Source organism: Papaver somniferum, chromosome 1 (genome assembly GCF_003573695.1).
Source record: "Papaver somniferum cultivar HN1 chromosome 1, ASM357369v1, whole genome shotgun sequence".
Taxonomy (NCBI): domain Eukaryota; kingdom Viridiplantae; phylum Streptophyta; class Magnoliopsida; order Ranunculales; family Papaveraceae; genus Papaver; species Papaver somniferum.
The window spans coordinates 135,174,329-135,180,442 of NC_039358.1; the positions used below are offsets into that span (position 1 = coordinate 135,174,329).

Genomic DNA, 6,114 nt, shown 5'->3' on the forward strand with positions numbered 1-6,114 from the left:
AATGCAATAAATAAACAAACCAGCATGTTATACAAAACCATCAAACACTTCAATTCATCTTTTAATTATTGATTATTTTTAGTGAATTAAGATTTATCTCACAAACCCAACCCAGTTCTAAACTAATCTTGTTCACTGGCTAATCCTATTGTCGCCCATGTAAGATCTAATAGTGAGCTCTGATACCAACTAGTCACGCTCCAAAAGCTAAACCTGCTTAGCTAATAATAATATAGCCTAAACCTGTAGTAACAGAATCTAAATCTTCGAACTTAAGGAACATAATTGCATAAAGTAAAACAAAACTAATTCCCAAACACTCTGATATTTAATAGATGAAAACTCTCAAGTGATATAAATATATTAATGTGTTGTTTTACAGATAAACAAAGAATACATATATATAAAAGATCCATAAACGTTCTTAATCGGCTAAAGTTTCAAACTACGAAACGAATATCTTCATGCGCACCACCTCTTCTGAATACTGAAACTGAAGTGGGAACAAGTGAGCACATCATACCAAAAAAGGGGCTCAGTGGTTATCATTATAACATTCTAGTAATCACTAACATGCATCACAGTTCTACTAAAGAATAACGATAAACATCTTATACACGCAACATAGAGCAGAAGATTGCTTCAATTCATATCCCCAGATATTACGTCCATAGTAGTAATATCCGTGAAAGATCCACCTCCGGATGGATCTATGAGAAGAGAATTAAACAACCTCAACATATGTTATCCCAACCTCGTCTCACTCAATGGAGGAGAAGATGCTAGGAATAACTCCAGTCTCAAATGATAGCATGAATCCAGGTACCGTAAGATATTATCGTGGAATGCGCACACCTCATAAAACCCAATGCCACCATCTAAGTCTAGAATATAATAAGATTTTGATTACTATGATCTGACCCCAAACAACAGGTTCACAAAAGGCCCAATCATTATTCGAAGACCGAAGTCACCGAATAATAACCATATCCAGTCATGAACCTAGAATTTCTTCCTAAGTCAAGATCATAGTACCCAGTCATACTACTAAGACTGCACAATCAAGTATAATATGCACATGAGTGACTTCCCCTGAATAAAATAATATATATAATAATCAACCGACTTACCCCGACCTACTATGTATATTCAACCGGCTTATCCCGACCTACTATAGATATAAAAAGTAAAGTGCGTAATATTTAACCGGCTTTCCCCGGTCTACTAAGAAATGTAAAGTGTGTAATATTCAACCGGCTTTCCCAGGCCTACATAGGACATAGCAAGAAGTCGTGGGGAAACACGGTCACTCCTTACGGGGGATTTACACAACACATATTACACTCATATTTACATTCATTGCAAACATTGTACATACTGATATTAAATAACACATCATGCTCGCAGATAGAAAGAAAGCTCAATGATTACCAGAAGGTTACATAGTTTCCACCTGTTTTGATGACAAGCCTCGCCTACCTCGAGATCCGATGTCTACAAGATCATCCGTTGAATCGATCGTTATTAATAACGACTAACTGTTAATCACACAAGCACTCTGAAGATTAGCCGAAAGACTCACACAAGGCTCGTAACATAATCTCATACAATTCTCTAATTATAGGTTAAGTGATCTATCTAAAGGTTATAAGCCCATCAATGGTTCTAAGCTTTTCATCCTCTACCTTTAACACACATAAAGGTTTACTAATTCAATTAGGATGATTCTATAGTCCAATAGATAAGTCTTAAGAGTATCTACAATCTTGTAGAAGGAACCAACGGTCAATTCGGACCATAAAGGTCCAAAATATCAAATTAAGAAACATGGAACTAAGCCCAAGTTCAGTATTCACTAAATAAGCCCATTGATCTAAAGTTCAGTCCATGTGAGTCAATTAACGGTCAAACTGACAGTGACATGTCATCTAACAGTCAACGGAAGTCAAGGTCAAAGTTTAATCGAAGGTCAGGTCAAGTCAACGGTTAACTCAGACAACGATTCAACTCAGTCAGACACTGAGTCAGCTATACAAAACTAAAACAGACTGAATAAGTTCAGTCAGACATGCTTAAGGTTCACATACAACTGAGACTCTAATCCTAGCTCAAATTCAATCTATTCATTCTAACAAAACTTTATAATCTAAATACAACAGAAATCTAATACATTTTGAATCATACAATTTGTTCTAACTGCAATTCTAACACCAAACAATCTTCATATCATCAATCCCATCATCTAAAGCTCATCCACATACTCTTCAAACCTCTTCATAAGCTTCATTCCAAACAACACAAACATATACACAATCGAATTCCTACACTGAAATTTCTATATCTCTTTTAAAACCAAAAACTAGCTGCCCAAGCCAACCCCTTCATTATAACTTACAACTTCATTTGCAACTACCACAGTTCATCATTAACTCAGTTCACAACACCTCGCTCTCGACTCCTCATTTCTCTCACCAGTTCAGCATCAACAGCTTCACTTGTGTTACCACCTCAATATCCAGCCATACCTCGTACCTTCATAACAGCGTCATCAATACCTTTCTTGCAACTTCAACAACTCCAGTTCCAAACTCATCTCCACCTCTACTGCAAAGCACCATTTACAACTCTAGTATCTAATTCATCTTCGTAACCTATAAATTAATTTACAAGTACAGTTACCAACCATCAACATCCCAGTTAGGCTCAACTGAACACACACATCCTCAAAGTATCTTCAACTTCATCTTTATCTTCATTAACTGACTTCATATCCAGATTATACTTGCACCAGCCCAACACATACTAATTCAATACCACTACCACCAAAATCTCAGCTTCATTACCAAACTCTTCAAGTCGGCAATCTCATAAATCAAATTCACTAACTCAACTTCACTTGTCACTTGAGCTTCATCAGCAACAATTCTCTTGATTACCTTGTTCTTCTTCCAATTCAGAACCTCAATCAAAACCCAATTCTTCTTCGAACCACCATCGTCCAATCCCTCTTCTTCAACCTTAATTAAACTCGGCAACCCTAATTTACTAATTTGGGGAAGAACAGAGGAAAACCCTAATTCTCTAAGAAATAAAATTAAACATATATATCCATCTATACTTCAATTAAGGCTAAACCCACTCTAAAATCAATCAACACAGAGCTATTACATAAATAAACATTAATCAATTTGAAGCCTAAATTAGCTTACCCTTTTCTGCTTCTTCCTGTAATCGAACAACTTCAGCACCATCACCCTCTCCATCATACAACTAACTAATAAACCTTGATGAATCACTCGCATAGAATTAAGCTAGCTTCGTCGACAAAATCGACCAAAATAAGGAAAGAAGAAGGAACGGGGAAGAATGAAAGATAAGAAGAATGAAAAAGAAGAAGAAAAGACAACGAGAGATTATCGCTCGACACGGGTAGATAAGGCCGACCAGAAATTATTAAGGAACCCAGAAAAGGATAAGGGCAGCCAGGCGGTTTAGATGCAATAAATGATTTTTTTTTCCCTTCTCACTAATCTGATAGAATCTTCTTCGTTCGGTATCCGATTGACATGTTCGAGTAGTCTATCTTGCATAACTTTTTGAGATCTATATAGCGGTACTAGTTTCGAATCTTAATCGTTGTTAGATTAATATCTATTAATTAACATTGTGTTAAACTAATCAATTCATTAACGGCTAAATCGTCTCATGACTGGTCTAATAGCGTTGACGAGCTTGAGGCTCATTACAACATCCTATAGAGATTTTCATGATCTATAAATGATTAAATTTCACTCTGCTAATCTGAAAATGTTTGAATAAAATCTTGAAGAAATATTGGAGAGTAAGGGGAACAAAGATAAATAAGTTAAAGTTCTTATTTCTGAAAAATAGACATCAATCTGTTGATTTATTTCGATATTTTGTATAACTATTTGAATAAAACTATCTATTTATGAATGAATAAAATTTTATTTTATAATCTTTGTTTCATAATTTGATAGTTTTCGATTGCATAGTCTGTGTAAATATATTTTCTTTTGGTTATGAAATGTTTGGTTTTGGTTTTATTAACCTAAAAATTATTCGATCTCATATTTTGTTACCCTTATGATTTGTGTGGCTTTTTGATTTAGCGGGATTAAGTTATAGCCGTTGTTGGTAGGCTTTATCAAAAGATAATAAGGTGTTCCGATTGAAACTCATGTGTGAAAAATCACAATATGTTGATAATCAATTTATGTTTACATAAGTTGTATTTAACATAACATATGTGTTTCGGGTTTGAACTTTTCCTTTTGGCAAGAATTAGTTAAAAACAATTCAACCTTTCACTGGTAAATGTTGTTTTTGTTGTTGTTCTTTTTTTCTTGCGAGAGGATGACAACACATTGGGGGAGAGTTCTTATTTGAACTTGCGCTTAAGCGATATATCTTTTTGGGGAAAAGTGGTTGCGGAAATTGAGGTAACGGTTTTTATTGTTAGTTAATCGTTTTTCCTGTTTAAGAAAAGCTTGAGTTTATTGCATATATTTTGCTTTTGTTTAACAAAATTTCGGTACAATTGATATGTCCCATTATGCTGTGTGGATTGATTATTGTGATTCAATTATTTCCGGTTAAGGAAAATTGTGTCGATTTATTTGGCTTTTGATTTTGTATTTTCTTTATTGTTTGGTATCAAGTGTTTTTGTTTAACGAAATTCGGTGCAATTACGGTGCTTATATTGGTTTATTTATTTCAATTGCTTCCGGTTAAGAAAAACTATTGCAAGCTACAAAAATACTAAGTTTTAGTGACGCCAAATGATCGTGGCTATTGATCAAAAATCCGTGGCAAAAGATAACTTGCCACGGCTGGCTTGCCGTAACAAATAAGTTCAAGAAAATATCGAAATATAGCTGACATTGGTTAAATGAGTCGGTTAATTCATTAATCTTTATACGGCACCAGTGTGATTACAATTAAGACAGTTTTCTGGACTGTGGGTGGCGTCAGGAAATTAAGTAGTTAGAACGTGATGATAGAGTTTGGTAGAGCGTGCATCCATACATATCAAGGTTAATTAACCGGCTCCAAACCACAAAAAAATTGCAGTCGTCATGCGTTCTGTAAAAAATGTGTTATGGTTAGTATTACTTTTACTGTTTTTCAGCCCTTCATCCGAAGCTAGAAATATCCGAGCAGTTTTAGCAAAACCGCTTCCACCTCCATCTTTACCGGCATCGCATTCACCACCACCACCTCCACCTCCATCTTCACCACCTCCATCACATCCACATGGTTTGCCCACAAACCACCATCAATCGAACCGGTAATACAATTATTAAAGATTGCTGGAGAGTCTTTGTGCGGATTGGCGGTGTTGGAATTGTAGTCATGATAGTTTATGTTGCTCACAATTAGGGATCATTACCTCCCATAATTGTGTACATTTGTTTTAAAAAAATAATAATTTTTTTCCCTTTTTTCAAGCATTATTATGTAATAATATACTAGCATTTTCGTTATTCATCAAAATGCACTACTCTATATTCTTTTACTTTTGAAATTCACACACTAATAAGTTGTTGTGTTTTCCTTTTGTTTTAGAAATTTTTAACCTCCATATAATAACAATCGACATATTATATGGGGAAAATATAGATTTTGTGACATAATAAAAATTTATGACGAAACTGAAAAAATAATTTCTTCAAGCATTATGTAATGGTTTTCTTTTAATAATATATTAGTATTGTAAGAGTCTTCCTTATCTGGTAAATATATAGCAATACAAGCAACCTTATGCTCACAGGGAATCTACATAAATCCAGATAAATGACATTTCAAATTGGTACAAAAACAGGAATAGAATGACCAAAGTGAAATATTAATTGTCTTGTTTTATTGTCTTTGTGGAACAGTGGAACTATGACTCAACCTGTTCTTTATATATATTACTAGGCCATCTTCTTAACACAACTAAGCAACTATTTATTTTATTCCGATTGAAACTCATGTGTGAAAAGTCACAACATGTTGATAATCAATTTATGTTTACATAAGTTGTGTTTAACATAACATATGTGTTTCGGGTTTGAACTTTTGTTGTTGGCACGAATTAGTTAAAAACT

General features: G+C 34.3%; 1 long non-coding RNA gene across 2 annotated transcripts; it reads right to left on the minus strand.

The window, feature by feature from the left end:
* Positions 1–331: 331 nt before the first annotated feature.
* On the minus strand, positions 332–3,394 carry LOC113301684. Of its 2 annotated transcripts, none has more exons than XR_003336433.1 (3): positions 3,210–3,394; positions 1,454–1,538; positions 332–493 (listed from the first exon to the last, which is right to left on the minus strand). It is a non-coding gene; the product is annotated as an uncharacterized LOC113301684 (long non-coding RNA). The 2 variants fall into 2 exon arrangements; XR_003336434.1 differs by having other exon boundaries at positions 1,432–1,538.
* Between the last annotated feature and the right edge of the window lie 2,720 nt (positions 3,395–6,114).